This window comes from Pomacea canaliculata, linkage group LG9, assembly GCF_003073045.1.
Source record: "Pomacea canaliculata isolate SZHN2017 linkage group LG9, ASM307304v1, whole genome shotgun sequence".
Lineage (NCBI taxonomy): Eukaryota > Metazoa > Mollusca > Gastropoda > Architaenioglossa > Ampullariidae > Pomacea > Pomacea canaliculata.
Window position 1 is genome coordinate 8,618,079 of NC_037598.1, and position 21,502 is coordinate 8,639,580.

General features: G+C 42.5%; 1 protein-coding gene and 1 long non-coding RNA gene across 4 annotated transcripts in view; both read right to left on the minus strand.

The window, feature by feature from the left end:
- The window catches only part of LOC112571725 (protein Wnt-5a-like), a 104,488-nt gene extending 102,993 nt beyond the window's left edge, over positions 1–1,495 (minus strand). Inside the window, exon 1 of the mRNA XM_025250963.1 lies at positions 866–1,495. The gene's annotated coding sequence lies outside the window, so the exon portion shown is untranslated. The remainder of the gene's footprint in view (positions 1–865) is intronic.
- Positions 1,496–2,976: 1,481 nt separating this feature from the next.
- Positions 2,977–21,454, minus strand: LOC112572799. Of its 3 annotated transcripts, XR_003101073.1 has the most exons (7): positions 21,122–21,282; positions 20,451–20,527; positions 18,906–18,971; positions 9,518–9,671; positions 8,668–8,944; positions 4,716–5,017; positions 2,977–3,311 (listed from the first exon to the last, which is right to left on the minus strand). It is a non-coding gene; the product is annotated as an uncharacterized LOC112572799 (long non-coding RNA). The 3 variants fall into 3 exon arrangements; XR_003101074.1 differs by lacking the exons at positions 2,977–3,311; positions 21,122–21,282 and adding an exon at positions 21,417–21,454 and having other exon boundaries at positions 4,595–5,017; XR_003101072.1 differs by lacking the exons at positions 2,977–3,311; positions 18,906–18,971 and having other exon boundaries at positions 4,600–5,017.
- Positions 21,455–21,502: the final 48 nt, after the last annotated feature.

The window sequence follows — 21,502 nt, forward strand, 5'->3', positions numbered from 1 at the left end:
CATGGTACAAGGCCTGTCCCCCGGCTCTCACCCACCCAACTCGCTCTGCCCTTTCTTTCCATAACAGGACGTGATCTGTCGCCATTAAAAAAAAAGAAAATACATTTACAACACGGGTTTTATCACCTAGTTTTAAGTCGTAAAATATGACTTAACCCCCCTTCCCACCCTCGCTTACTCGAATAACAAGATATACGGGTGGCGAGGTCCCTTCATCCAGGCCATCAGAAATCAAGGCGTCTGACGCCGCGCCAAATCGCGCGCTGCTGCAGGCACATCTGACGCCGCGACAGACGCACACGCTCAGGTGATCGTAAACGACTGGAACTGGCAAGGCATTTCAAATCTGACGGCGGGCGACACAATGGCAAAATAAAATGAAAATATAAAAAAACCAGGTAGCTTCGTCGAGGTAGGAAGGAGACACCCTCCCAGGATTAAGTTAGTGTTAGCAGGTGGTAGACGGTGGGTAAGCGGGGTGGGGTGGGTCGGTGGGTGAGAAGGACAGATAAAGGAGAATGATACTTAACGATATGAACTGGAAGAGGAAACGGGTGGAGTGGTGAAATAGCGACAAAGCTGGGAGGTGTGGGGTGAGGGATTTGGGGTGGAAGAAAACGAAACATCACAACAAGGTTTTGCTACAGGCCAGACAAGCGGACAAGGAAAAATAAAAGGCAGAGTGGAGGAAGAGAATAAAAATGTGAAGGTGTGAAAAAATTAATCAAGGTGCAGTGCTTCAAGAAGGTTTAGGGGAGTTTCCTAACGAACTCTACCTAAGACGTCTAATTGATAATAAGACCAGGGATTGCACTGAGTGTCAACAAAAACCCAGGTAACGGATACAAGAAATGCGATCACTCACCTCTTTATTGTTTCTGGCTCCTGACGTAGGAGGGGTTAAGTCTCTTTTTAAGTCCTTGAAACAACTTCTGCTCGTGGCAGCAGCCAGCCACTCAGCAACGAGATGGAGTGGTGAGCCGCTCACTTCGACGATGGAAAGTACGATGGCTTCACAGTGGACACAGCTGGGTGGACGACGACGACGACAACGATGACACCAGCTTCATCAAGTACTCCGAGAACATCTACAACGGTCACAACCCTTTTTCCCCACCAGCGCCTGTATTTGTATTTCCCAAGTCAGGAACGCACACACCGGCACACAAATAGTGACGAGGACGACGACGACGAAGACGACGACGGAGGGGAAGAAGTGGAAGGGATCAAGGAAGAAAAGCCTGCGGTCAGGGTAAAGTGAATGAAAGAAAGAAAGAACAAGAGCGGAAAAAATGAAGTCTGTCTCCGCACAATAACCTCCAGCACTGGCGAGTATCAGACACCACCACCACCACCGCTGACAACCGCCACTCACCCAAGAGCTCCAACGGACTTTTTCAAGCGGTTTCACACACAGGCCTTCTCCGCTTTGCGCTGAATGAAAAGACCCGGGCGCAGTATTTTAACCGCGTGCGAACCGATCGCTGACGGGGACACTGCCGCTACCGTGGGGGTGGGGAGGAATGTTGGGTGGTGGGGGAGTGGAGGCGGGGGTGGGGGTGAAGGAAGGGCACGGAAGGATGCGGGGCTTGAGGGAGTGTGTGTGTGTGCGTGCGGGGGATGGGTAGGTGGATGGGGTAATAAGGGGGTATGGCAAGAAGGTGAAGAGACACCGATTGAGACGGAGGGATTTTTAGAGTTAGAGCGCGACTACGAGGAAGGTACAAGGTAAAACGTCGGGTACGAGTTAAGGTAGTGGGTGGGTGGATAGGTAAGGGGGTGGGGATTGAGTACAGTGAGGGGGGGGGAGGACGTTGGCGGCGTCGCGGCTCTCTCCCAGTTGTTTTCCTCTTTGTACCTTTAAAACCCCCGGCCGTCGCTTGCCTGCCGCAGCTGACTGCTGCTGAGGGAGGGGGAGGAAGGAACTGTAGGGGGGGGGTCGGGGGAAGGGGGATCTGCTGCGGCGGCGCAGCGGCGACTTGCGTTGGAGCGCGAGAGAAGGGTGTGTGATTGACAGAAGCGCGCAGCCACCCATTGGCTAGACTTTCTGATGCTTAGAAACCGCTACATAATTTTGTTTTCGTCAATTTTTTCCCTTCCCCTTCCCCCCTGCACTCTTCATCGTCGTATTTGTCATCTTTTTCTCTCGTTAGCCATCGTGATTCGTTCACATGTGCCTCTCCCGTTTCGTTATTTTGTAAACATTTTTAAACAAACGTTCTTTCTCAGGGTTTCAGCTGTTTGTTCGAGAAGGTTCACCCCACCCCCCGAACCCTACCCGATCCAACTCACCCCTCGCCAATGCTCACCCTCCTACCCACCTCCCCCGAACCCTCCGTCATACAGCAGTGGTGTGGACCCCTGCCCCCACTAAACTCTGTTGCTAGCGGTGTCTGTGGGGATTCAATGAAGTGAAATCCATACCGACCTTTCAGCGCCAATAGAGACCTTCACCCGTCATTCGAGACACCAGCGACTAGCGGAGGGACCGGGGGAGACACGCCGGCCACAGAAAAGGTAGAAGGGTGGAGGGTGAGGTGGGTAGTGGAGTGAACGTGGTCATCGCTGATCTACTCCACCCCTCCTCCACTACCCTGCATTTCACCTCCGATCCTCCACCCACCACCATTCGTCGCAAAAAAAAAAAAAAAAAAAGGTGGGGGAGGACACAAAAGTGAGATGTCAACGCTGAAGGGCCGCAGACATTCGGGCTTGTGATGGTGGTTTTATAGGTCGACCACGTTCTGTAGGTTCAGTGACCTTCAAGGTCGTCAAACAGGCGACTAAGACCAGTCAGAACCGATTTTGTGTGTTATTTTACAAAATAAACAACAAAGCAAACAAACAAAAAAGAGAAACACGAGTTAAAAATGGTTGTCTAACAAAAATACCCGATACACCACACGGTTTGGTAGTGAGGCGGATCAGGGACGGTCATTAAATCACGCTCAACAATGGCATGCTTTGATGCCTGAAAGGTGAGCTGTCCATTTTTTAATAACACCAAGAAACTAGATGTATTCTAAAACTCTCAGACACAAACACATAATACATACAGAGCAGTGTTGCTTCCTACTCGTGATTGATGCGTCGGAGAGTTCGTACGTAGGCCTGGGTGTGTGTGTGTGGGTGGGTGATACTGTAGCAGAAATCCTTTGTCCCTTATCGCTCGCATCACTTGTAGTTTAGTAACATTTCCTGTGCGGTCCTCAGGGGTGACGTGGCTGTCCACACCTTCAGGAATCAAATGGTCAACACATAGTCCGCCCTCGGCCCCACATGACTTGGCGACGAAAGCTGCCGTTCCTTCACTAGGAATGCACAGGGCAGACAACATGCAATCAAGTGACACATGTATCAGGATCTACAAACTCATTAGTGAAACATTGTCGACTAAATAATGAAGTTGTTAGTTCACTCTGAAGGAGACAGCAAGTCTTAATCTCCAGCCCCATCTGGGAACACATATATTTTCTATTATTACATTTACGATCAGCAACAATTTGTCATTCTGAACTTAATTTCTAATGATTCGAAAGTTTTAAATTGTATCATTTGAGAATTTTTCTACCACTTCCTGTTTCCGGCAGCCATCTTGAAAGTTGCTGTATTTAGAGGAACCACGTGCGTTTTTGATTACAAGGTAATATGTTCTTAAAAAATTTTTTCTGATAAATTACATAGGAATGTTTAGTTAATTTTTTAATTTAAAGTGTCATGCCCTAAGTAACATTATTGGATATGTAAATGGTTGCAATAAAAATTAATGCATGTATGACTTGTTTGAATAAAATTAAGGAGCATATGTGTTCCTCGGGTTGAATTAAATATATGAGCCTTATAAATCCATTTTCAACCGATGACAAAATAAAGTCGAAAATATCTAAAACATTTCTAACTCCCGGTTCATTTAAGGCAGTTTATTAACAGCAGACAACTACACTCTGTTCAGTTTGCTCAGTTCCTATCCCCTCGATGTGTTCTTTAGCATCATACCCGATACCTTTACTAAAGAACCTTAACATGGCGTCGACAGTGCCATCAGTGTGACCCATTTGCACCAAAATTAATAATTACTTGAAGTTCTAGTTTTCCTAAATACTTGTCACCACCACCAGCACCACCACCACCACCACCATCATCAATCATCCATCATCATCATTATCATCACCATCATCATCATCATCCCTCCCCGCCCCCTCCAATTCATCCGTCTACTTTGCATTCTTTACAAAATTCTTCAGATTATAACAGCGCGAGCGGCTGGCTCTTAGAGCCGCGACACATCTGAAGTGAGGTGTGTCCAATGGCAGCCCGTGCTCTCAATTAAGTAATGGCCTCTCGGTGTCCAAACCAAGCAAAGCACGCGGCTCCATTTCAGCTGCAGCTGCGACACTCGACACCGGCGCCCCACGCTGATTCCTACGACTTCGTGACCTCTCCTCCTCGACCCCCTACTCCCACTCCCCTCCCAGCAAGCACCCTCCTGAAAGAATGTATTCATTAATATATATTTTCACTTACTTCAGTTGTACACCCCCTCCACACAGACATACCCCCGCCACCCATCTGTTACAAATTAATTTGACTATTACTTTTCTTTCGCTTGCTGTGATTTTATTATTAGTATTTTTCCGTCCTACTTCTCTTTCTTCTTCGCAGACGTCCCAGTGTCTGGGTTAAACACCCTCCAAACGTGACAAAATGCTGTTCACCTCTTTAAGCATCAACCCCTCGCGATCCGAGAACAAGCGGTGAAGGTTGTAAACGTGGGCCTGGACAGCACGCCAGCGTGTAAATACAGCGCCAGGGCGGCCTGACTGCACATACACCTACTGGCAGCTGCAGCCTCCCTGGCCAGCAGCCCGGCATTTTAATGATGTCACGGGTGTCACATGGTGTCACGGTGTCACATGGGGACGGCACTTGCCGACGACGTCTGGGCGATTGAGATAACCAGCAAGTTGGGAGGTTGGTGGCGGTGGTGGTGGTGGAGGTGAGGGTGAGGGCGCTGCGCCTGTAGCAAAGGAAAAAGTAGATAAAAAAAAAGGACCAGGATGAGAAAAAGAAAAAAAGGAAGTAAGGAAGATGAAGAAAGAGAAAAAAGAAGCTGGCAGATGAGATTTGCAATCAAACTGTCAAGGCTATTTTAATTGCGTCTAGTCCTGGGCTTAGCCTCTTACGAAGCTCTGGGTGTGTCCACCCGTCATCCATCTGCGTCCACTCGTTACCATGAACGAGAATCTTGTCCATGAATGCGAAGGTTTTGCTACCCATAATATATATTGCCGTTGACCGTGCGGGGGCGCCGAAGATGGATGGTGCACCGGTTGGGGTCGGAGGGTTTGAGAGAAACCTGTGCTCTGTCGCTGACGGTGGTTATAGTCCCTCGCGTGTGCGTGTGTGTATATGTCTGTTTATTTGTGCGAGCTTGTGCTCATGCTTATATGTTCTTATTATCGTAAACATTTTTAGCGTGTTATAGACATACTTGGATCGCTGATGCTTTGAGGCATGATTTTATGGCAACAGTAAACCTAGAGGTGTTGACGTTAATGGGGTATCCCTATTACATTCCAGAAGAACATGAATATATATATATGCAGGAGAATGAAATGTGTCGATTTGTTGGTTTAGAAGAGTACAATGCACAAGCATCAGTTGAAGAAACTACTAGCCGTCCCTGGAGTGCAGCAGCGTCTCGTGTCGTCAGGAAAGCAGTCGTCGCTCTTTGTCGTGGTTGGCAGACCTGGTGGGGAAGTGACAATGGACAGTCAGAAGGGGGACATGTGAAGAATCATCGGAGTGCCAAGACAGCTTGAGATCTGATATTCACACATATTTTCGCTTTTACGGAAAACTGTAGCCTCACACTGTAGTTTGTGTGGAGAACAGGTAACTTTTATAAATCAGCTTTCAGTTCGCAAAAGTGTGATCAAAATGCCGAGATACAAATACGCATTTACCAGAATTCAGCAGCTGAGACGCAACTGAAACACGAATAATAGGAAGCATGGTGATACGACCAGACTGGTTTCAAATTTTAAGCGACATGGATGCAGGCACACGCGCCCTTAAGTCTGTTTTAAGTAGTTGGCAGTAGTGAGAACGATTTCTTTGTGAAGTATTGCGTGCACTATTATGCAAACGCACACAGCACATTATGTCCGTGTTCTTCAGTATATGGATATAATAAGCTCATACATTCATTCTCTCTCTCCCCCTCTTTCTCTTTCCCTCTCTCTCTCTCTCAATGCATTTTTATTTTTAGGGTTCATTTATTCGCTATGACAATTCCAACCTCAACCTGTTCAAATTTAAGCTAACTTTGGTTTCATCATGGCCTCAGAACGAAGTTCACTGAGGGAAAATTGCAAAAACTGTGGTCCTCCAGTGAACCATAGCGAACGTTGCTCGGATTATAGAAGATTTAGCCTTGCAGGCTCAGTTTGGCGAGCGCCCATCAAACTAGGGACGGCTAGCTCCAGGGAATAAGTCACCACGTAAAGTGAATTTTTTTTAATGATTACAACGAGGCCAGTCTGCAACATTTCCCTGGAAAGACTTCAACTCATTAAATACCTGCCTGGGGTTAATGCATTGTGTAGCAAACGACTGGCTTCTCTCAGAAAGGTCTAACAACTCATGTAGGTGATGAAGGATAAAAGAGTATGAGCAGAAGACGGAGATGCGTGGTGATGTGGTTATGAAACATAATAAAAGAACATATCGAAGATCGATCCTTTGGTGCGTCAGTCAAAAGCAGTTTTTCTCTCAATTTTTGGGGAATTTTTCACTAGCATGGTGTCTACGCCCGTTCGAACAATGTGGTCTGTTCTGTGACAGCGGATATGTCCAGTGGAAACTGCAGTCTTGTATTTGAGAGATATACGAGCAAACACATGATGAAGGGTGTTGAGGACCAGAGTCCTAACATTTTGTCCGCTCCTTCATTCCTTCAGCCTCTCATTCATTCACTCACAGGTGTTAAGATCGACCTCAATGAGCCCCCGCCATGTCTTTCATCAGCCGTCGGCAACTGATGACAGGATAAACACTTCGTCAGACAACACTTCCTGCAGCTAAGCATGTCTGCCTGGAGACAGTCAAGTCCACTGATCCCATTGATTGTCTCAGTCTAAACATGCCAGACATGTTGCCCCCGCGAGCACCAACATGACGGCGAAAGACCGAGGAGATATCACAAAGCCATTTCTGTATCCTGCTCTTCCCTCGCTCCGCCCAGCATCTCCATCAGCATATGGGAAAGGCGTTTAGAGCGCGACCGGAAGTGCAGGCCTGCAAGCGCTCGGAAATAACGTCACACATGTACATTACTTTTATCACTGCCCTGCCCCGTGTGCAGGTGCAGCAGACGACACCACATCCTGTTGTTGCTGCTCCTACTCTGTCGTAGATTCGTGTGTACTCAGTTTGTCCAGTATTCTTTCTTGTCCTGAAACATATTTCATACCATTCTGGCTAAGTGGATAGCTAAATCGTTAGAGCAAGAAGCTCGATGCCTGGATGGCGCATCGTCATTTTTTCCCCCACTCCCAGCTCAGTCGGTTCCTAGGATGGCGAAAGGAAATCAAGGAAATGTTGATGGGCGCTGATTTCACAGAAATAGCTGACTTCGAGAAACAAGTAGGGTTCTGATATCTCACTCCCCAACGGCCGAAAGATCAGGTGATCACTGGACTTTTTCCAACCAAATTTAGTTTATTTACTCATGCATCATGAATTTTCTCAGTTTCGCGATCTATCAAACAGGATACTTAAAACTACGCCATGAATTTGGTTGGCGGGAAAGTAGGCGACATCACGTGACATGCCCATAAGACTGACAGAGATCAGGCGATGGTCTGCGACATGCAAACCTCCATTTTATGCAGATACTCATGCACTCATGTTCTGTGTCTCAGCCAATACCAGCAACGGTCGTAAGTGTGGATGGAACCAGTAGAAGTGCACGTGGACGTTGGCTGGGGAAGTATGTTACCCGTATTTTGTTTGCCTGTCTCGGAGACATTCCAGTCACTTCATTAGATTCCTCCTCCGACCTCCCCTTTTCCTCCCTGCTGTAAATCTGGGGGCATTGCACGACAATGTGAATATTTCTACAAGCTTTTAGGCATTAAATAAACTTTATGTCTTACAGTCTGTGTTTAAATACGGCCGAACACAAAGAAATTCCTTTTCGAGTTTTTCTTATCCGGTTTAGACTGTGTGTAAAGATAATTTTCAATTGCCTAGAAGTGTTTCAAGGAAATAAAACTTTTCCTTCTTTCTACGACTGTATAATTGTCAGCCAAGCCGTTTACCTAAATGGATTTAGCTTTTCCACTTGTTACTCATTAATGGACTTTACATGCTGTGGCTGACTGCAGACACCACTTGTAAATGCATCCTGCTTGACTCACTTCCGCTGCGATATTAAACATTTTTATCGCTCTTGACGATAAAATTTTACTTCTCGTAAGGTTATTTTTTAATTCAAGAAGTGTACCTGAGATAGCGGGGCATGGGGTCAATGCACGTTCGCTTGTGACACGCTGAATTAGCGGTTTACCTCAAGAGTCAACAGCATATTCAGTTTACAAGCTTATAAGGCCATACACGAGATTGGATTATACGGCTGACTTGGTACAAGAGGAGACAACTCACCATCTCGAGGTCTGGGACGGCGGTTAATAAAGAATACGCATGACATGGAATGGGTGTAGAGGATGGAGGACACAGATGAGACCCTTCCCCGCACTCATCATCTCATCCCTCTGGCGTTCCGACCAGCGCCTTCACCGGCCTGATAGACGACACAAGTTGATGCAAACGATAAAGATGATAAACGAAGCGTCGGGGATTACTCGGACGCCTTCATCAACAACCTGCCGCCATCTTTGGAGAGCGCCATCCGGGGAGATAAACGGGTGTCGCCATCGCCCTGCAACAAGTAACCAGGCCAGAGCAATAGTCCTCCCGGATCAAGAGAAATGTGAAGGGGCAGACGTTTGGAAAGGGAAGGGGAATGAGTAAAAAGGAAAGTGCGAGAAGTACTGGCGATGATTTACGCGTGCAGGTTACTTGACAAAGACTCGGACATTAGACGTACAAGGCCAGTGATGTGGAGTCTTAGTGCACATGTATGTTAGTGTCGGCGGCGAGTGTGACACACATACATCGTCAACTGAATGGCTTCTCCGAGTGATGTCATCTTGGCAACTCAGAAATATAGAAGAGTATGACTGGAAAGGGCAAACAGATTGAAAAAACACTCCCTAGCAAAAAAAAAAACAAAAAACAAACAACCAGAAAAAACCAAAAACAAACAAAAACAAACAAACACACAAAAGCAAAAACACACACAAAGAAAGAAAAAAATAAAGAAAGAAAGATAAAAGGCAAACATATTTTTTGAAGTAATAATGAACTGACAAACTAGGTTTAAATGATAGACATTGACGTTCTGAATCATTGCCGTTCAAAATTTCGGGTTTGCAACGATGCGTTTACTTACCATCGAGTCAAACTTCATGACGAAGGACGTCCCAGTTGAGAAGGCAGTCTCTGTCGATCTTCTCTGCCTCTTTCAGCTCGTCCTTGCTGTAGTAGGGTTCATAATTATCTGGAACACACCCTAGATCCACGACCCCAACAGTTCGACGACCGCACTGAAGAGAAAGTAAACGCTGGCTTCAGACTGAGGTCGATGTCGTCAATTAATAAGAAAAAACAAAACAAAACAGAACATGGAGGCCTCTTTTTAAAGCCCCAGAGCTGTACTTTAGAGGCGACCATACGTCGATAGTTTTGAAGCCCAAAATTTTATCTGGAAGTGTTCAGAAAATCAGTTTCTACGTGTCTAACCCAACTTATTAGTTCACTGGCCTTTTCCATTAAGAAGCTTAAAGTGAAAAGGCAAAAAAAAAAAAAAAAAACAACCAAACAAACAAACAAACACAAAAAAACCAACCAAACAAACAAACAAACAAACAAACAACTGTGGCAACAGAACTGCCTATCAAAAGTGATCTCATATAATTATGAGGATGTAGAGATGTATAAACGTGGATACTGTGATTTGTTGTGAAGCCTTATTGCAAATATAAAACACTTCCTATTCCACTGGACTTGAACTGGCAAGATAGATGACTCTGAATGCTATCAGAACAATTAAAGGTCTGGGGAGCTGAAGACCAGAACTACATACAGAAAGAGTGTCAAAGTCGTGATATCACGTCTGTCCACATAAAATAATTAATAATTAGCTAGCGACAAAGAACATCCCTGGGTATAAAACAAATAAGCAAAAATACCCCAAACGAGGTTGTAGTAAGGGTCAGTCATCATTCATGTTCAGTGGCCTGACGCCCGTCTTCTGTAGCCCATCCACAGGTAAGACCTAGAAGGCAGTACATTCGGCGTAGGTAACAGAAAAATTTGACTTTTTTCTTTTATTTTATGTAACACAACCCGCTGTGTTGAGTGTTTAGACGATGATTCTGGGCGTTGCAGTATAAAAGGGTTAGAGGAACTCGTCTATTTTATGTCATCGTGATGAAGCCTTTTTGTGTCGAGGTTTTTTACGGCGCGTGAATAATTTGCTTTTTCTACCTTTAAGTCTCTTTGACAGTAGGAGTTGTGGGTGTTTGATTCAATTTTATATCTTTTTTCTGGGATTAATTCGCAGCTTTTGATGATGAAAGGTCACAGTTGTAAAAAAAAAAAAAATGCTGATTCTGAAGAGAACAATGTGCGCAAAGATCGCACTATCCTGTCCTCTTTTTCTTATTCTCTGAACAGTTCATCTGCGTGCTTAGCTTTCTCTCTCTCTAATACTGTCTAGCGTTGCCAAGTTTTCCTATTTAGCGACAAAAAAATGCTACTTTGCACAAAAGATATTTTTCATCTATTGTATGTTTTTCCGTTAATATGTTGTATGTTAATCTTTTTGAATTCTCTTAAAGGCCTAAACCAAATCTCTCTCTCTCTCACTCTCACTCTCTCACTCTCAGCTAAAAAAAAGAGCCACCATTCTCTTCACAGTTGCAATATTATTTTTGCAAGTCCATGTTGTCCTTTATATATTTAAAGAAACAAAACTTCATTGTTTACAGCATGAGGAAAATCATCTTTTCAACGATGACACATTCCGTCTCTGTCACGGATTTCACATCACTCATACCATTGTTATATACTTTTTATAATCTTTTAACTTTCCTAATCTTAGGAAAACGAAATTTTTGCGTTTGGAATGTTCTGAGAGATTTCAACCAATGGGAGATCTGGGATCATTACATGGACTCGTTGACATTTCTAACTTCTCGATGTGGATTTGTATTTGTGGGATGGTAGATCGAAAAGGGACAAAGCAAGGTATTCATTAAGGTTTGCGAAAACAAACATTTTTCTAAAACATTCATTTGACAAAAATGCGCGCAGCCAAACCTTCAACATTCCTTGTCCAGAGACCTAACACCTTTTACGTATTTCCGGTCGCAAACTAACGCGCATGCCTAGTTCGCACATCTTCAACCTTCACAGTACTCAAGCAGGCTGAACCATGGCTGTTGATATCCCTGTTTAGCATTTGAATAAGACTCCAAGCTTCACCCTGCCACGCTTACGCAGCTTTGCACATAAAATCTTTTCGCAAGTTTCCTTCTCAGAATCTTGAATTTGCAATGCATAAAACTCTAGCAGTTATATAGCTCACTCTGCATTCATGCATGCATTTCTTTTGTTCTTTCTCTCTCCCTTTCTCTGTCGATCTTTCTCTCTCTCTCGTTGGGTGTGCGTGCAAAGGTGCTGTGTGTGTGAGTTCAGATTTGCTTCTGCTTCACCGACCGTTAAGCCTTGTTAACTGCTGTCTGTAAAATAAAATAAAAAAATCGGTTAAACACCTTTCTGCTTGAGTCGCTCAAAGGAAGGTTCCAGCTTTACAAGCGAAGGCATTATTAACAATCTGTAAATACCCTCCACATCTTTCATTTTTCATAGCTATTAACTTTTATGCGCCTACAGAACTAGCGCTTTCACAGTGCAGCACTAAGACATCATATTTTCTTTCTTTTTGCACCAACGAGCTTTTAACACATCATTTTTTCTTATATAGTACACAAAACATCTAGTCACCAGGGCTTTAAAAGTCGCTGCCTTCCGAACACCAAAAACCTTTTAGTGTCATCTGTCATGGGGTATCCCTTAGAAAATTTTTTTCCTCAACATCCTCTCAAAAAAATAAAAAGTCAGAATTCTTTTGTTCATTAGGAGAAAGTGAATAAGTTTCCCTGAAATATGAAGATGAATATATACTTTATTTATGTGGATGTCGTGCAATGGTCTTCCTATCACTTGCCAAGTACTTCTTTAACAACCAGCGGAAAGCTAGTTCATTCATATTTTAAAAATCTTATTTATCTCTGTCTCAATCTTTCATTCCGGAACTGGGCTACTTAGTAGAAGAGAGATTAACTACAGAGCTACTAATATTTATTTAATTATTATATAATAATTACTAAAATATATCTGTCATAGTCTCTCTCTTTGTGTTGTAGTTAGGAGTAGAAGTGAGGGGTCTGGGAGCGTGTGTGGTGGGGTAGGGGAGAGATATGTAAACCGCCACTTAAAGATTTAGTTTTATATTATACACATTTCAATTATATATTATAGTGATGTTACTTTTACTTCTACTCAAGTGAAATCGACGACGATGACGATAATGATGACGATGAGGTGGATTTCCCCCTCTCCCACCTCAAAAACATAAAATGAAGAATCTGCGTTTCTGTTGCGGGTGGTAATGAGTTACATCCTTTCTTAAAGGTTACCTTTACACCTTTAGACAAGGGTGCGCAAGTGCACTATTTGTACCGCCTCCCAAGTATGACCTGATGACGGCCGTCATCCGCCTCGTGGACCGAAGAGAACAGAGTCCACACCCAACAGTGGATTGGCTCCTCACCCCGTGACTATCCCGACACACCAGCCACAGGAAATGCCGCCATTCTCTCTCTCCTCGCACACTAAAGACATCAACCGGAAGCGATGCACCATTGGTCGGCTTGCGGTAGTCGCAACGATTGCGCACAGAAAGTTTCTTTTGCAGGCGAATGAAGCGAAGGGAGAGAATGGCCAGCGCTCCACTAGGCTGCACGCTAAATGAGGACATTCTATGCAGGCACATAGGGAATTATCGCACCCTTCTTTTCAACTGGACAACAAAAAAGGTGCCGTTTACCTCGTCAGACGAAACACAAAATGGGAAACGCCATGCTGCGTTAATCATGAAGAAAAAGTTTCAGGCTAAATGCCTGCTCAAATACTTTTAACCTGACGAGATGGAAGACTGGCGGTGTCTTGTTCTATTACTCCGTTTTAATTCACCGCACCCAGTGGTGAAATTGTAGTTCAGGTGCAAGTTCACTACAGACAGAAGTAATTCTATTCACCACCTTGGGCTCGGGATTAGAACCATGTAGCGCCGGTCTGAGCGCTCAATGGGGCTTTGAGCGATTGGTCCTGGAAAATACCACCATATTCGTAATTCTCCTGGTACTCTTTTTGTGTGTGAAGATTTCATTTCCTTTGTTGCTTCTGTCTGTCGGTTTGTCTGTCTGTACACAAGTATATATATATAATGACTTTCATGCTTACTAGCTCTGTTTGCTTTCTCCTTTACATGGTATTGTTTATAGCTGTGTGTGTATATATATATCTCCATTTCCTCATTTTAAAATAAGTTCAGTGCGCTTTACAGAAGCAGATTATGTACATATATTGTCTCTTTTGTGACTTTGTAAGTATATGTGATGGAAAGAATATGTAAAAAAATTAGAAAGCTTAATTCTCTTATAGCTTTTTGTCTTTAGAAGTTTTGATTTAAACAAATTAACTTAAAATTACTTATTTTTTTATAGCATCACTGTTGACCCATAGGTTCATTAGAAGAGAAAGTAAATTGTGTTCTATGGTTGGCTGAACTAAAATCTACCACTGAAGTCCAAAGAAGGTTTAGAACCAAGTACAAGAAAGAATCACCAAACAAGAATTCCATATCAAAGTGGATGAAAAAGTTTAAAGAAACAGGTTCTGTCAATGATAGTTCACGGTCTGGTAGGCCACGTGTTGGCGAAGAAACTGTAGTATCCGTAAAATAAACAATTTTATAAATTGCATAAATAGCCATTTTTTATTACTACTCAAAATAAACACCCATAGACCAAATAATAACAAATATACCAAGAAACAACACTTTAGCATTGAAGTATAGAAGCAAGATCTGGCAGTCAAGGCGAGATAGAGAAATATTAGTTTTAAACAACTGGTTTGAAGTTGTGTTATGAATAAATTTCCAGGGGCACAGCTGTCAGTTCATGCATGACCATAGGCACACATTTCACATGCAAAAGAAGAATTAAATTAATCATATTTACACAGCAACGCTTTAATATTTAGGGCTTTTTCTTTGAAAAAGTGTTTTTAAAATGTTATTTGTTTAGCCTTGCTAAAAATAGTTGCATTGATAAATATCAGGAAAAAATTATAAGATTTGGTAACATGTGAGGCACTTAAATGCACTTGCCTGATCTCAGTGAGCTATCATTTTTCCAGACATTTAACATTAACTGGTAACGGTTTACTCAATAGCACACATTTTGAAACCACGAGCGTAATACATTACAGCCAAAGAAACAATGTAATAAATAAATAAATGCATAATGGGACGAAAGCAGGAACAGTATTCTTTTTTGACAATCGGGTATTTGAATAACGACACGATATCGCAAAAGCTTTTACCCACCGGAAAGAGACAATACATTACTGTCAATAACAACTGTCTCTATTTTCTTCTAATAATCAGAAGGCGTTGGTCTTGATCAAGTTCATTTTGTTCGCAGGAGGACAACAACTCTTTTTGATTGCTGAAGTGTAGTCTATCAATCTTTCATGTGTGTTGCTAACAGTTCGTTCAATCGAAAAATCCCAGAAACTCCTACTCCTCTCGTGTGGGATCGATTCTTGAAGTAAATATTCACTTGATATTGGCTTCTACAAACTATTAAACACTTTCTGGAGTTTGTTTGTTTTGTTTATGATCTGCTTTGTTAAGGGAAGTGAATATTTCTCATATGAGCCGTTGCTGTTTCCTTTGTCTATGATGTCAAGAGCCTTCCGACACTTTCAGTTATTTACATGAACTATCTTTGTTAAGATTTTCATAGTTTCTCCTATTTGTCATTATTTATGCTCTTCGTTTTGACCAGTTGTTGTTTCGTTCAAAACATTCTCAGGCATCAACGCAAAAGTGTCTAAATAGTTAGGATCCTGAATGCATTTTCTACTTTGGGTTGATAATAAAAAGTACATCCCACATTACTACTCCAGGTTTTGCGCCCAACCCCCCAGTCCTACACACACACCAACTTACGAGCAATTAAATTTAAGAAAACAAAAGACAAACTCTTCGCGTGCTTTTTATCTGCAAATAGGAAATACGAAAAACTCGTGCAACCCTAAGGCCCGCTTCTTCACGAAGGTCCTATTTCTGGTAGGCGGAAGCTCCGGCGGCTCCTGCCGTGACCCAGATCGGAGCGCGTGCATGCGTACGGTTGGGGGAAGTGGGGTGCTCGTCGCAAAATATGTGACTACAAAATATATAAAAAATAAAATAAATGTTTCAAACGGAAGATAGATGGGCCTGTTCAAACGACAAACTCGCGGCTCTCCAAGACCGTGACGCATGGTGACAATCCATCATCCGGGGCGAAAACGTGTCACGGTCCAGCGCAAACAACACGTGTGCGTTGGGGGTGGGATAGGGGAGGCTAAGAAACGGTGCCGCATCACTGGAGAAAAGAGAGCAAGAGGGAGGAGAAGGGAGAGATAGAGTGGTCAAGGAACAGCAGTTACTTGTGAAGATGGGGACATCAATTCTGCTACTGCGCGCTTCCACTAAAAGCTGTGCCTCTTCGCTATCCTGTCACACGCACGACAAGCCTGAAAGGAGGCCATTAGACTAGTTTTCCAACCTCGTGCATGCTTTATTGTTTTACTTTTAAGATAAGGAAAGTGGGAGAATCACGGTAAGCTTTTATTTCGGTTAATTTGTAGGTTGGTGATGTTCTCTGCCTAACACAATGGTTTCTTTCTTAGGTGCAATTATCAGTGCTCGGTTCCATTCATTACGCGAAAAAGAGTTCAACTGAGTTTATCAGAAGCAACTCTTTCAAAACACAATCTGAATAAGATGACCTAAAATACATCTTGTGCTAAAATGCAGACCTGGGGCCATATACAGAGTTGAGCTAGTCGGATGGTTAGCTGTCATTAAAATGCCCATCAAACATTTACTGCTTGCCGATAGCTATGCAGCTAGTCCCTGGCGACGTGCTGTGCACCTGGCCATAGCTATGCTGCTGGCTATACATGTATATATATAGTCTTTTGCAAGCCTTGGATTTATCTTGCTCGTTGTAGATGGGCTTTTGGAGACAACAGATCGTCTAGAAGGCTTTTGGAAAGTTTGTCTCTGCTGCGAAAGGAAGGTCGCCATCAGTCGGCAGGGATATAAGTGACTACTTTGACAGAATTCTACCCGCTCTGACAGAAGAGCTTTGGGGGAACATCACTTTATCAACAGTTGTTTTGTTCTGGACAATGAACTCAAAGTTGATGGCGAGATGTCCACGACTCTAGGTGCTGTTAAGTTCTGAATAATGGGTTCCGGCCAAATGGTGATCTGTGTTCTGGTGCCTGAAACTTTTTGAGCGAACAGTCATCTCAGTCCTAGCCGCACACGTGCCTCTGTCCTGACAAGACATTGAAAAGCGACGATGAAGACCAAGGGTCTACATGCAAGGACGACTAGCTCAATGAGGCATCGAAGGAGACCCCTTCGCGCCGCAAGAGACTGTGGGTTACTATGGACGATGAATGCTTGCTGTTACTCCTGTTAGTTAAAGATTATGTCTTGTTTGACTTACATGGTATTTGAATTAGTGGTGGGAGGGGCGTTAAAGGGATACCGTAGACAATGAGTCGGACACATTTCATTAAACTTTTATGTACATGGTTTGTTGTAAATATCGAAAGCTATCGACGGTTGCTAATATACTTTTAAACATTAAACTTGTGTTGTTGCTGGGGATGTACGGTGGTGGCTAAGTAATAAAAACCTGTGTTAGTAGAAACACTGTAAGTCTATTCCCTACCACGACCGTCATGGAGGATGACGGAATATTCTGACTGTAAAAGACAACTGCTCAATTAAAACAATTAAGTGCATGTTCCTCAGTATACAAATGTTTGTAAAATTCCTTTACCTCTTTCACATGTAAACAAACATGCGAAATCGTGAACACACACGTGTACTATTTGTTCCACTCCTGCCAGCTGCGTTTTAGACCGTGGTAAAGATATCGGGATAGACAAGTAATATATGGTGTGTTATTGATCGACCCTGAGAAAGTAAAGACAGATTGGCGAGTTGAATATTTCAAAGGTAGGAATCTACATCCTTAAGCTGAATGCCTTCGAAAAGTATGTGTATTTCACCGTCTTGTGAGGCATGGCCAAGAAGGCATTCCAGATTTGGCACCAGGATTGTTGTTTATTTGTATTAGGGTGTTTTCATATCAGAGATTCCTAATCGAAATCTGATTAGAGCATCTCTTAAAGCCTCGTTGTAGACACAGTATAAATAAAATTCCACCGGCATTCCAACTTAAAATTCGTGTACACATTAAACCTACGGCTCTGTGTAGCATGACCTGCTTATGACAGTCAACAAGATGCTGCTTAAACACATCGAGAAATTTGCCAACATCTTTCACACCTTCATTTTCCCAGACATAACCAAATCCATACCCGAACAGAGCTGCACACACTTCAGACACCCAGCACGCTTAACAAGAGAGAGAAAGAAGGGGAAGGGTTTTGGTGTTGTACACCGAGCGAGAAACTAAGCTTATATCACGGAAAGGCAGCCAGCCCTGTAAACAGATGACACATGCAGAGAAAGAGCAGCGTGCTAGAGACGAGAGCTGAACCCAGGACAGCCAGCCCTCACTTTATTGGTGACAGGCGCTAACGGTTGCGCTACCAGACCACCCGAGAGAGAAAGAAGACGGGTTGTCAAGAGTGCGTATTACTGTTCAACATATTCCTAAACAATAAAATGCAAGGAAACCTTCCACAACTACCACTTTCTTCTCCATTGGTGGTAGACTCATATGCAATGCACTTTGCAGACGACATTGATCTCGCGGTAGGCAGCAAGAATGAACTTCAGTACATCACCAATAGACTGACAAAAAGAGCAGGAACATGTAGGTCGGAGCACCGACCTGAACACCACCAGCATTGACAGCCAAGCAGAGATCTACATCGGCACCTCCAAAAGGTCAACAGTTTCAAGTACCTGGAAGCTACCCAGTCTAAAGATGGCAGCTGTATGGCAGATATCCGCATTATGATTACTAAGGCGATAGCAGCAATGTTCAGGCTGAACATCATCTGCCGCCGCAACATCATGAGCTGTATTACCAGGTACAGCGACTGTACAAGTTCCGGTCTACGGGTGCAAGGCACTACAGAGCTGGGCAACTCATGCATCTCTTCAAAATTAAAACTAGAGAAAGTACACTCGCGTGGTAACTCGTCAATTCTTGCCGACAGAGAAAAATAAATCTAGGCATTCGATGAAACTATTAATGACTTTGTGCGTAACATCGTCGCCTGTCCCACAGGTTCCTAAGATCTTCTGACGATTGTAATGAAAGAACACTACTGCCTGGTTTGGTTATGTGAACGAGACACCATTATAACTTAAAATTCAACCTTAAAGAATCTTTTTACGGAGGCTTAAAAAGAACTTAGTTGAATGTAAAAAGAAGTTAACAGACCTCACTCTGCCGAATCCATTTGCCTCCATTTAGCAAAGGTTACTGTGGTGAACCTTGTTCAGTTCCCTTTAAGAACAAAACAAGTCAAAGAGACTGACAAATTATTGTATACATAAATGCACTTAAGTTCGTACAATCAAATACGTTTCCTATTTCTATGTATGTAAGTTCTTTTTATTAACCTATTTAGGACAAAAGTTGTTCTACCTTGTGCTTATTTCGCACCTTTATTTTAATCCATTGTGTTACCCTGACAGGGATTGAGCTGCTATCAACGACAACGTTCAGTTTCGAACATCAGCCATTCTGCAATTAACTTATTGGTCGGTTGTTTTAAAAGCCATGTCAGCAGTAAGGGCCACAACATGGTGAACTATAATACAATGCCGCTCTCAACTCTGACAGAAAACAATGGAGCAGATTTTGCTATTTATTGACGGAATGTCTCTATTTGATTGGTTCTTGTTGGTCGCACCACGATCTACAGTCGCCTCTGTCAGATGCAGCTGACTTCCTCGGATAACCTCTAGCTTGCACACACTCAACAAGTGCATGAAAGGACTATAGACAAGTACAAGAAGGTGATTACATTTTTACAAGTGCAAGATGGGTTCTCTTCTCAAGACACAATGTTATAAGAAATTACCAAAAGTAAACAGTCAACAGGTTTAATGTGTTTTTTAAATGACTGGATTAAAAATGTCAGAAAAGGCACTACTTTTCTCTCTTTCTGATGATGTTCAGGTTTAAGGTTTATAGGGTTGTTCTGTCTTCTATCTACTGTCCTTAGACATGGTGAACCATATACATTTACATGTGCTGATAATATGAGGCTTTCTATGACTCAAATTAGGGCTAGAACGAGAGATATTTTTTGCAATACATAAACTTTCCATTAAGATGTCTTAAAGGGTTAAGAGGGGATTTATTCTGATTTAGTCTACTTCTCCCAGCTTTTTGTTTAGTTCAATTTATTGCTTAGTTTGGCTGCTAGAAACCTGTTGAATATAGAGTCTACTCCTAATGCAAGAAAATAGTTTATGAAACTTAACTTCCATTTCAATTTCACAAAAATACAGATGTTCCTGACGGTCATGCAGAGTGTTTTTCTACTTACAACTTTAATAAGTAAAAAAATTTAATAAAATTTGCCATATAAACTAGTCACCAGTGTGTCTTTATGTAGCTGTTCTAGAGAAATATAAAAGGACAATACATTACAGCTGCTGGGAAGTGAGAAGGTAAAGATCTCACTTATCCTGGGGTCAGTTTTTTGTTAGGTTGTACCCATCACACTCACTGACTTACCTTCATCAACCCCCTAAAGAGTGAAGTGGCAATTGAGTATTCCACAGCTGCATCACCGACTAATGTGCACAGCTTGCAATTCAGATGCCAGTAAGAAATAGGCTATGCCCTTCCCTGTTTTTTTGGAAAGGTAACAAAGTATCCCATAGCCTAATAGCTGTTGGAACTTGATGAATACAAGTGGTTCACTGTAACTAGGTAATGGTATCTGGTAAGCATGCAGGACCCAGCACTAACCTTCCTTCTCCTGATAAATCCATTACATATTTCTGGACAGCTGCTGTTGATTGGGCAGGCAAATATCTGATGACATTCTGTTTCACAATCAAGTAAAAAAAAAAATGTGCAAGACTTTACAGAGACTCTTTTAAAGCATAACTTCTTTACAGTCTGAAGCATGTTATCTATGTGTGTGTGTGTGCGTTTATGTGTCCTAAAGATTTCATCCATTTGTACAGTTCTTTAGTAAAGAAAAATCTTAGCCTTGTAACAAATCCTCGTTTTAGGATTTTTTTTTCTATTGGTGAAGGTGTGTGTGTGTGTTATAAGGTTTTTAAATGCTAAGTTTACAACAAGGGTACATTAGACAAATCGACCAAGATTATTTATCAAGTCAAGACACTTTTGTTTAGATGGGTCTAGTATATTGGAGTACTTCATGCAACTTAATTTAGAGCTGACAAACAGTAAAGTGCTAACTGTCATGCTTTGTAATTTGAAATTATTTATATGTATGAATGCCTGAAATTTTAAGTGGTTTAAGTGTTTATGTTACCCAGTCAACGTTGTGTTGCAAACTAAGCAGTGAGGCGACATTAAGTGTCATCAAAAAGCTGTTAAAATGTATCCATTTTACTAGAGTTTATGGTGATTAATTAAACTGTCAATTAAACAATTATCATGCGCACCTCATATGTTGTAATTCTTAAAGATTTTTGGCTCCTTTAAAACTTTATATACAGCTTCACAAATTTGAAATGTCTGCTGCTTAAAAAATTTAGTAGTCTTATAAATAGTTCGCTCAGAAAATTTATGCTGCTCTCGACTTTGTCGTCTGATATTTAGACTTCCGGCCGTAGCTTGCACGTCGTCTGCATTCACTCCATACCGAACGATGTACATTCTTAATTACAGTGAACACTTTGCTCACAAAATTATACATGCCTGTGTGAAATAAAAATGTTCTAATTACAAACTGCTTACTTCTGCAATTTTATAAAGAAAAACACACACGCGCGTGCACACACACACACAGACAGCAACAGATTTGTCGTCCTTGTTACACTGCG